We start from the raw sequence: 11,808 nt of genomic DNA on the forward strand, positions 1-11,808 counted from the left end.
GACTACGTAGTGTCCAGGTGAGTGGCCTTGGCAGAAGCGAACGCCAAGCACCTGTGTCTACTAAAAATTTCATGCCCTACCTGCATCATGTAAAAAGAGAAGATTAGTGATAGGGAAGGCTATCGCCACGAGCGATGGCCTAGTTACACGCTTTTTGGCCACACACAACTGTTTGAACATTTCTTCACAGCACACCCGAATCTTGAGTAATAGTAGCATAATTGCGGCCAGTGGGTGTCAGTAAGTGGCTGTTGAGGTTGTTGCATAAGGCATGAGTGATTTGGGGGGTGGTGCTAGCTTTGGTCGATATTGAATAGTTGTCCTCTTTGTCAGGAGTGGAGGCCTTGATGGAGGTCTTGAAGGTGATGAAGTGACTGTTCATTACGGCGTCAATTTTGGTCATCTGGTCCTTTATCAACAAATTATCGACATCGGGGATGGCAGTGCGCATAAGTTCAGGTAGGCGCCCTATCCAAAGTGAACAAAGTAAATTTACTTCCCGAGGAGGTGTGTCTGTGGCAGGTTGCAGGTGAGAAATACTGGTCATTTCCCTGAGAGCGAGCGAAGCCTTTTGGTCCCCCAATGGCTTTTGAGAGAGTTGAAAAAGTTTGGCTATGCAGGCAACTGGCGATGGCGAATACTTCTCCAGGAGGTATTTTTTTAGGGTTTCATTCACTATCGGTGCGTCCCCTTGCTCGCAAAGCCTATAGGAGATGTCCGGGAAAATGTCCTCGGGGATCGCCTCCAGAAGATAATCTGCTTTGGTGCTTGACTGAGTTACGTTCTTGATGCAAAACTGGACTTCAGATGCTGGAGCTAGTCGAATGCTTCTCTGCTGGCAAAGAGTGTCAGTTTCCCTGAGGTAGCATTGCCTAAGAGGCAGGATCTGTGGATGGCATCTTTACACAGCAGTGAAGGGACAGAGGGGAGGAAGAGGACGCTCCGCTGGTTACCAACGTGCTACCATGAAGTTAGATTATAACTGAGAAGCGAGGAGAATGCAATTAAATTTATTTTAAAAGACAACGGGCTTATATACAAGACATTCCATGTAAGAATATCACAAACGCTCAAACTCGTTAATTTATGAAAAGACAGGCTTTACCCTGTTCTGTTAACAGAAAATATGTACGAGTGTGTGTAAAACGTGTGCGGTACATATCAAAGCGGCCGTACCTAGTTATCCCAGGTCGTATTGCGATCATATTGACCTAAGTTTGAGCGGTCTAGTACACAAGATATTTAGTTCAGTCTTAAAGGGATAATATCACTAGAGAAGTTGTAATCATGTGACTCTTGATAAGTCTTCTGAAGAAATCAAAGGTTATTTCCTGGTTATTTTCGTAAAGACGATATGTTTTACCATGTAGGAAGAATTACTTTCCTTTCTACCACACGCGCTCTCTCTCTCTCTCTCTCTCTCTCTCTCTCTCTCTCTCTAAATTTTCCGGCCAGCTATTTAAACCAACATCCCTTTGCCAAATGAGAAAGTTGATTGTTTTCGTCGACTTTGAAGTTTGAGGTCCTCAACTTCCCTCAAACTATTGATAATTGAAACTTTCCTTTAAAAGTTACTAAACTTTTTTAATAACCTGATAATAGTAAAACGACCGACGAACCTCACCAAAAGCGATTCTTTAAAGCGATTCTTCGTTATCACGTAACAGATATTAGTAAGTGTACTATAACTCCCAGAAATAACGAAAAAGTGATAGGCCTGACTGGTAGGGAGTGGATGATATATGACTTTGGGTAATATTATACATTATCTTTTAATGTAATATTAGATACTCTGTTATTTTATGTATATATATTTGATGTGGCTGTGATAGCACAGTAAGATTATAGTTCCAACACAGGTATAACAAATAACTAGCTTCTACGATGGGTAATTAACTTACCCAAAAATTATATGCGCTATTATGTTCTTTTAGCCATTTTTACCTACCACAGATTAACGTTACATTTGGGAGTTATAATAGGCAACATAGATGACTTCCTCGATAGCCAGCGAGAGAGAGAGAGAGAGAGAGAGAGAGAGAGAGAGAGAGAGAGAGAGAGAGAGAACTTGGTTTAAAGCATGAAGAAAGCAGTTCATTTTTGTCCCATATTATGAGAGAAACATTATAACGTTCAGCAAACAAAAGAGCAGGAAATTTAATTCTCAAGTTTGAAAATAGTCAGGACTTTACAGCAATTGCGGGAAAGAATTTGATCCCAGTATTTCTTACCTAAGTTTCTTAAAACTTTGGGTCTCTTTGTCTAATTGACTTCGTTGTAATTAATCATAATGCAGGCTTGTGTGGTTAGATTTCCCATGAGACTGTCCAAGATGTATCTCTCTCTCTCTCTCTCTCTCTCTCTCTCTCTCTCTCTCTCGTCTTTTTTGAGGGTCATGGAGGTTTTAAGGAGCCCTGCACCTCTCCCCCTCCCCCGCCTGGATCGGCTTCACAAAGATGACTTTGCTGTGTAATTGAGAGATCAGATGGAGAGTCTGGCAGACTTTCTTGGGGTCAGTTGCGCTCTCTGGGGAGTCGTTTTGGGTCAAAGTCTCCTCTGATGGACCGGAGGATGTGGGGATTGGAGGTTATGGTATAGAAGAACTACATGGATAGGGGAATAGAAGGCATGGATTAGAAGACGAGGAATTAAGTAGTATGGAATGCAGAGAGAGAGAGAGAAAGAGAGAGAGAGAGAGAGAGAGAGAGAGAGAGAGAGAGAGAGAGAGAGTGTGTTACAAGGTTTATGGATGTCTCAAAGACTTTTTAGTCCATCCGCGGAAACTCCATTTGCTCATTGATAGAGCGAATTAGTTTACACTTAGTGTCCATGAACTTGTCTAACTTATTGTTGAATTTATATACCGGGTTATTGTTCACTACATCAGCTGGAAGTCTGTTCCAAGGATTTCCTATTTTGTATGTAAAGCAATTGCCACATTGATTGGTGTTGTATCTTTAAAATTCCAATTTGTATCTGTTCCTTCTGTACTGATTTTGTTATGAAGAGGTTTTTATAGTTTACATTTTTTATTATTTTAAGACCGATGAGACTAGTTTGGTGGCCCTAGGTTGTCCTGCTTCCAGTCAATCTTTATCCCTCTGAATACTTGGGGCCCAGAATTGTACATCGTAGAGAGAGAGAGAGAGAGAGAGAGAGAGAGAGAGAGAGGATGAAAAACATTGAATAACATAGATGTCTGTGGAATGAAGGGACATTATCAATGTAGGATAGGATGGAAACAAATTATTTTGCATAATGTGAGATTAAGTTATAAAAGGAACAAGAAAGTTAAGGAATAACCTTAGATATACGATGAGGTGATTTGGTTACATAGATGGATATGATGATGGTATATGGTGAAAGAATGATAGAAATTGCACAAACACACACTAAAAGAAATAGCATGAAACCAAATATGGAATGACACACGGATGTACTGGAAAGCTTGAAAATGGGATAGGAAGAAACGAAATTAAATGATATATGGATAAATCGAGACATGGAAATGGCAGAAATGAAGCAGGTTGAGTAGCAAGAAAATTTAAATGAATGTTGGACTGTTTATTGTAAAGAACAAAGATTAATAGAATTTACCACGAGAACAGAAATATAGCGGAAGAAGAAAGAATTAAACAAAACACAAGAAAATAAGGAAAGAATTGTTCCAAGGTAGCTACCTAACAGAATGGCGAGGTGAATGTGACTTTATTCAATAAGATAAAGAGCTTATATACAAAAGACTGGGGGGCAACATTGGCACAAAAATTAAAACAAAATGAAACATACAATGGCAAGCTTAAAAAGGGTTTCTGTTATCAGTGCGGGGAGGGAGCGAGATATAAAAACTGCAATAACATTACAGTGTATGAGCGTGTATGAAACATGTGCTGTACAGAATACACGAAAGAAGAAAATCCTTCATTGGCGAGAGTAAGTATGGAAGTTTACTTTAGGTGGCAATAAAAAGGTATTCGTGTAAATAACCTTTTTCTTCTCCTATTTGTCGTTAAGTTTTTGAGGCGTACAAACATCCATATAATGACATCTATGAATATCAATAAGAACAAAATTGAAGTAGTTTTCAAAGAATTTGTTTCTTGCTCTATGGAAAGGTCAAGTAAACTAATTAGAATTCTTTTCTCTCTCTCTCTCTCTCTCTCTCTCTCTCTCTCTCTCTCTCTCTCTCTCTCTCTCTCTCTCTCTCTCTCTTTTGGGGGTTTGATGATTATAGTTGAAAGAACTACTCTCAACACTAATTAGAAAATTTTGTGTGTAATTGCAAAATCGTAATAAAAAATTAAAGTAACATTCTCTCTCTCCTCTCTCTCTCTCTCCTCTCTCTCTCTCTCTCTCTCTCTCTCTCTCTCTCTCTCTGTCTCCCTTTCCAAATCGTTATATATTGGAAGTGGATGGGCAAGTCTCCCATCCCTTTCAATGTTAAAGGGATTTTATGATCTAAAAAAGATAATCTCTAAACTAGTTTTTATCATCATGTTTTATCAGAAGATTTGTTCTGGCATTTTCCTTAGAATTTTTTGACAGTTCTTTCTCCACTGAATCTCAGGACTCCTGTCGTCCATTACTGTTTGCGACAGGAACTTAATTAAAATTTAGAGGAGCAATTAGATTTTTCTCCATTTAATGGGCAACGAGGACTCTGTTTTATCTGAAATGCCCAATGTACACATTTAGCTTTGCCAAAACCCGAAATGAATAAATATATCATAAATAATTAGCAACTTCTTCTGTGCTTTCCTCCAGTCAGGGTTTTAAACTTATGAGGTAATTACCTTAGTTTTAGGTAATTTGCATGGTTTCAAGGTAATTTTTAAGGTACTGATATTTGTAAGGTGATTACAGTTTTACTTACATCATTTTCAAGGAAGTTGGAAATGTTTTAAGGTAATCTAGGGTAAAAAACAGCAGCATCTAAGGTAATGGCTGCATACTTAAATTTAAACCCAACACCCAGTCTTGACAAGGTAAAGACAGGAAAATCCATGCCCCCATTTCATTTTATACAACTAGACAAATCCAATAGGAAAAAAGGATATTCTGATCCCGATGTCAATGGAGAAGTTTTCTTCGTAACTTTCTTCCAGTTATTACCAGTTATGGGACAATTCTGGGTCTCTGGTGGTCCAGGTGAGAGAAAAACTTGCCTGGTTTTCCACTGTCTGGTTTGAACAGTGTTACATTGGTTTTCTCTTGAAGGGAATAAAATCTCAGATACAAACCTTAGTGTAATCTCCTACTCTTATTAATGGATGTAGAACTTTTTTATTACTATCATTTTATTCTTGTTGTTGTATTTGTATCTTAAGAAAAAATTATCATTTAATGCAACTTCGATTTCATTATTATTATCATTATTATTATTATTATTATTATTATTATTATTATTATTATTATTATTATTATTATTATTATTATTATTATTATTTTAAATAATATTATAATTATTATTGATATTATTATTATGATCATTTATATTATTATTATCATTATTATTATCAATATTTTTATTATTATTATTATTATTATTATTATTATTATTATTATTATTATTATTATCTTTACCATTATCATTATCATTATCATTATCATTACCATTATCATTATCATTACCTTAGCTACAACGCTAGTTGGAAAAGCAAAATGATATAAGCTTAAAGGCTCCAACAGAGATCAATAGCCCAACGAGGGAAGGAAAAAAAGGAAATAAATAAAGTACAAGAGAAAAATAAACAATCCAATTAAAATATTTCAAGGACACTAACAACATTAAATTGAAATTTCATATGTAACCTATGAAAACTTAAAAAAATCATGAGGAAGATGAATAAAAGAGAACAGCATGCCTAAGGAGAACTCTAATCCAAGATAGTGGAAGGCCATGGTACAGATTCTATGGCACTACCTAAGACTAGAGAAGGCCATGGTACAGAGGCTATGACACTACCCAAGACTAGAGAAGGCCATGGTACAGAGGCTATGACACTACCCAAGACTAGAGAAGGTCATGGTAAAGAGGCTATGGCACTAGCCAAGACTAGAGAACAATGGCTTGATTTTGGAGTGTCCTCCTAAAAGAGCTGCTTACCATAGCTAGAGTCTCTTCTACCCTTACCCAGAGGAAAGTAGCCACTGAACAGTTACACCGCAGTAGTCAACCCCTTGAGCGAAGAAGAATTGTTTGGTAATCTTAGTGTTGTTAGGTGTATGAGGACAGAGACGAATTTGGAAGGAATTAGCCAGACTATTCGGTGTGTGCGTAGGCAAAAACAAAATGAGCCGTAGCCAGAGAGTAAGAGGGGATCCAATTTAGTACTGTCTGGTCAATCAAAGGACCCAATAACTGTCTAGCAGTAGTAGGGGATAATAAATTGAGGGTGAAGGACGAATTGTCTCCTATATCAATTTTACTTTGTTTACTTTTTTAAGTTCCTCGTTGCGACGTTATAAGTTACCATGAGGGCGATCCTATTCGAAACGCCCTAGCTTGGTGATCTCCTGATCTGGGATTCGAGATCTGCTCAAGCTTAGTATTTTTTTTTTCTTTTTTCTTTGTATGGTCTGTAACCTCGCTATCGATGTGGTGTAAGGATGTGGGGTTTTGAGGACCATATAGGTCTACATACTGAGTCATTAGTAGTCATTAACTGGCCCTCACTGGTCCTAGCATAGGTGGAAAGGGGGGCTTGGGTACTGATCATAAGTATACTGTATATGGTCAGTCTCTAAGATATTGTTCTGCTAGCTAAGGCTGTGCCACTATCCCTTGCCTCTGGCATTCATGAGCAGCCTGTAAACCTTTAGAAGTGTTTTAATAAGAGGAAAATGGTAAAGAAAGGCTATAGAAATTTCTGTATGTGTGAAAATAGGAGCACGGAATCTCGTGTCTTGTATTTGCCAAGTCTGCAGGTAAAGTACTTTCTAAGAGTCCCTCTAAAAATCCTCTTTTGTAAAGGTCTAGAAAAGATTAAGTGTTCATCAAAAGAGCCGCAGGAAATACAGCAGCTTCCATGATAGGGTGTTGCTAGTTTTTTCTTATTTCTGTCACACATAAAGAATAGGACATTTCTCTGCATCATCATAATCAATACTCCTTAATCAGAGACCAATTCCATTCGATGGTTATTTGCCTTTTTCACTCTACACATCCTATTGTATAACATCTAATAGCAAGAACTGATGTGTCGGAACTGACAGTGAATAAAATGCCAAAATAATTTTTTTTTTTTATTAGTAAGCAACTAAATCTTTTCAGACAATCTTTCCATTGAGTATCAATTTCCCTGAATTATATCAAAAAGGATTTTCATTGGAGCATTTAACAGGCTGACGTTTCCTCTACTTAACTGAATTTTACACAATGAAATTTTTGGCGTCATTTAGGATCTTGTTACCCAGTATTAATCGAACGAGTGTAAATAGGTCTGTCGTCTTAAAGGCTGTGTGTGCCCATGGAGTATATTTTGCAGTAGTGGTCATCCATCCAACGAATAATCATATCCAATATTGCTTAATTTCACTCATACAAAGTCTATAATAAGAAAGTATGAATACCACTGACGTCTACTACTTGTAACAGAATGCCTCTCACAACAGACTCCCAAGTTTTTAGCTAATTACAAGAAAACTATTCTTGTTAAGTCATCTTTTGCTATCATATCAACAGCATACTATTGTTCGTTATATATAGAACACGTCATCTTTTAAACCTTTACCAAACCCTAACAATGTCTTTTGAATTAAATCCTATGATAACATGCGAGCCATCACTATTTTCCTTAGACAAATGAGTTTAACCACGCTTTTCTCATTCCTATTTGAGACATCGGCGCCTCGATTGAGACTATAGGAATTTCACAACGAATGTAAAAGGGATCTCCTTATCCTCATTGCCTCAGAAAACCATTTCCTATAATAGCTGTTGTTATTACAGAGAAACATTACTTCTCTTCTCCTTTTTTTCTTTTAGATTTAAAGATATGTGTCGTAACCATAGAAATGACTCCTTCAAAAGCCGGAATCTCTTGTTAATTATATTCATACTAGTAGCTATATTTTTTCTATTTGTTAATATTTTCATTTCTCAGTTAAGTGCCTGTATGCCTTATTCGTAAATAATAATAATAATAATAATAATAATAATAATAATAATAATAATAATAATAATAATAATGATAATAATAATAATAATACCTCCTATAAATCTCTCTCTCTCTCTCTCTCTCTCTCTCTCTCTCTCTCTCTCTCTCTCTCTCTCTCTCACACACACACTAGCAGCTTTGTTACACTTATATATTATGTATTTTCTTTAGTAAACGGTCATGTCGCACATTAAGGTTAAAACTATGTACATAATATCTTTTAGATTTGAAATGTGTTAGAATATTGAAATATTACAAAATAAAATATACTTTTGACGGCTTTTAAATCTTCCCTTAAATTAGTATGTAGTTTCCCGTAATAGTGCAATTAATGTTAAAAGCAAATTGCAGCTTCTTTGTTATTTCAATATCATGCACTGATTTTTTTTTCGTTGCATTTCCGCATATCCCTGATTGCATTTTATTTTCTTTTTTGCGTGCGTGCCTGTGCGTAATCATTCTTGATATGACAACATTTCTTCTTTTTTCTTGGCGGATTTTGACGTAATGTTTTGACTTTTATCAAAATACTCTATATTGTTTTTGTTCCATAATTGCTAGTGGTACGATTTTTATCCCGATATTTAGCAGATATTTTATATTTTATTACGTATTTATAATCATCGTTATTATCGGTATCAAATCTGAAATGAGAAATGAAATCAAGTCTCTTTTCTATTATTTATTATCATCATCATTACTGTTATTAAACTACCGAAAAGAGCAAAAAGAAGATAGCAAATGAAACCAAAGGTTTTAATGTCAAAATGGCTAAAATTATACATTGTTGATTCCAGTTCTTAGAACGGTGACCTTTTATAAATGCCTTCGTAGTTCCTTGGGACAGACCGGCTTTGAAATTTCTAAAGATATGAATGAAAAACCATATTTTAAAGGGGAAACATAGAAAAGAACGCCACCTAACTTAAGGTTCCAAACCTAAACTACTTATCTATCTGGGGGCTACGTCCCCCTACTAACCATCTTATGCTGACGTATTCTTAGCTTACCCCAAGACTAAGTCTCAACCCTGAGTTTGCTTCCCGACCGACTTCACTCCTGACAAGGTATCACTGAATCATAAAATTTTGGAAATCATTAAACCAATTTCATATTATTTTATTTCAGACCAAAATAAACAACAACTTCCTCATAGAGAAAATAGATTTGACAAGTAATGGAAAAGTTTACACTTGTCCCAACGAACTACCTTCACCCCTCAGTCTCATTTAAGAAACCGCAGCAAAGTTCCTGGGTGTTCTTATGTCAACAGTAATGGCTCCCATCGAAACTTGAGGTAGAAAGACATTGAAGGAGAATCTATAATCCATTTCCAAAGAGAGACTGTGCTTGTCAAAAGGCGATGATAACATTTTAACTCTTCAATATTGACTTACTAGTATAACTCTAACGCTGATTGAACTATCAGTCCTCCTCTAACCCTTCCACTGGTAACGTGGCAAAAAGTAAACCGGTGTTGTGCCTTTGAAATTCCCAAAATATCTAAGATCTTTTAGACGCTTCTGAAAGATATGATCAATTTAGGTTATCCATATCTCTTTCTGTTTCTCTCTGATAATCTCTCTTTGCTTCTCTCTTTTTCTGTCTCTCTGTGTTTGTCTCTGCTTCTCTATCTGTCTTTCTATCTCTCTCCCTGCTTATCTTTCTGTCTTTCTCTGCTTCTCTTTCTCTCTCCATGTCTGTCTGTCTGTCTGCTTCTGCTCTCTCTCTCTCTCTCTCTCTCTCTCTCTCTCTCTCTCTCTCTCTTCTCTCTCTCTCTCTCTCTCTACGTCTAAGTGGCCCTTTTTAGAACCTTCGTATCCGTCATGCCCTATCATAAGAAAATCCTTTTCCAAGATTTTTTGTCTTTAGGTTCTGGGAAGCCTTTCAGGTGAGAGAGGTTTCCATAACGACAGGAATCCTTTCTCATGTCTATTACCTGATGTTCAGGTTTGGATGGCAACAGGTAGTCAAAAGGGAGTTTAGGTAGTTTTACGGTTTAAATAATTTTTTTCTTTTTTATCCTTTACAGTATAATATATATGGCGTTTGGTGTTTATTTGACAAAAGCTTTCAGGGAATATGAATAAAAGAATTAGGGTATGCGCAAGTTCTTCGATACTATGTGAAGTTTTAACTGGTGAAATGATTTCTTATAGTTTGCAGTATATATTCAGAGTATTTACGTTAATATCATTAGTTAGAAAAAGGGGAAATAAAATACATTAAAACACGAAACCCGACACCTGAAATTGTTACAAACTGTTTAACACATACCTATTGTTTAACATTAGATATGATAGACAAAGAAGCTGATATTTCATCAGCACAATAAAACTATCTTAATTTTCTCTTGTAGAGAAGCAGGGAACATGAAATCTTTTGATAACTTCCTTCACAAGAGACAATTTTAAAAAGAGGAGATAATAGAAAACCATGTGTGAAACTCTGACTTTTGCTATTATTATTATTATTATTATTATTATCATTATTATTGTTATTATTATTATTATTATTATTATTATTATCAAGCAAACTACAACTCTAGTTGGAAAAGCAGGATGCTATAAGCCCAAAGGCTCCAACAGTGAAAAATAACCAAGTAAGGAAAGGAAATAAGGGAATAGAGAAACTGTAAATGAAAAACAATAAATATAATATTCCTCCGAAGATAAATTAACATTCAAGCTACAAACTACGTAGTGTTAAGGAAGAAGAGTAAATAATGCCCCAAAAGAGAGAGAGAGAGAGAGAGAGAGAGAGAGAGAGAGAGAGAGAGAGAGAGAGAGAGAGAGAGAGAGAGAGAGCTCAACTTAAACATACCTCAGCAAAGATTCAAACATTCAAAGGTCCTTAAAGTTGCTGGGTCTAGTGGAAATTCGTCGGTACCTCATTCGGTAGTCCTTGTTCCTCACCCACCGACTACGATCTATATTCCTTCTTCCACTTGTGCCACTAGCTGCATGCACCCGACCGCTGAGGTTTGTTGCAAGCTTCAGTATTATAGCGAGTTTCCTTTATCACCACCATTAGTTGCTATAGTTTTTATTGCTTTCCTTGGAGTTTAACCGAGCATTAGATCTTACAGCATTTGCGTATCCTGAGCTATTCCGCTAACAACAGTTAGGGTTGTGGTGGCCGATGTGGTAACGTTCCTGACTGTTAATCGCCAGACTGGGGTTCGGTTCCTGCTCAAACTCGTTAGTTTCTTTGGTCACTGCAACCTCACCATCCTTGTGAGCTAAGGAAAAGGGTTTGGGGAAGCCTATAGGTCTATCTGCTGAGTCATCAGCAGCCACTTCCCAGCCCTCCTTGGTCCTAGCTTGGGTGGAGAGGGGTCTTGGTCGCTAATCATAAGTATGTATGGTCAGTCTCTAGTGCGTTGTCCTGCTTTATAGAAAAATATCACTTTCCCTTGCCTCTGCCATCCATGAGCGGCCTTTGAACCTTTAAACTGCTCTAAGACAGTTGCTTATATTGTTATTTTTCTCTGCTAGCAATAGTTTCGTACTTTTTTTTTTTAATTTTTTCTACAATTGTATCTTATTATTTCAAAGCTAACCATAATTACGTATTTTGTTTTTATTAGCAAACTACTATTTTTTTCTTTTGTTTAATTCTAATAAGCAACATTTGCGTATATTTCTTT

This window comes from Palaemon carinicauda, chromosome 12 (genome assembly GCF_036898095.1).
Source record: "Palaemon carinicauda isolate YSFRI2023 chromosome 12, ASM3689809v2, whole genome shotgun sequence".
Taxonomy (NCBI): Eukaryota; Metazoa; Arthropoda; class Malacostraca; order Decapoda; family Palaemonidae; genus Palaemon; species Palaemon carinicauda.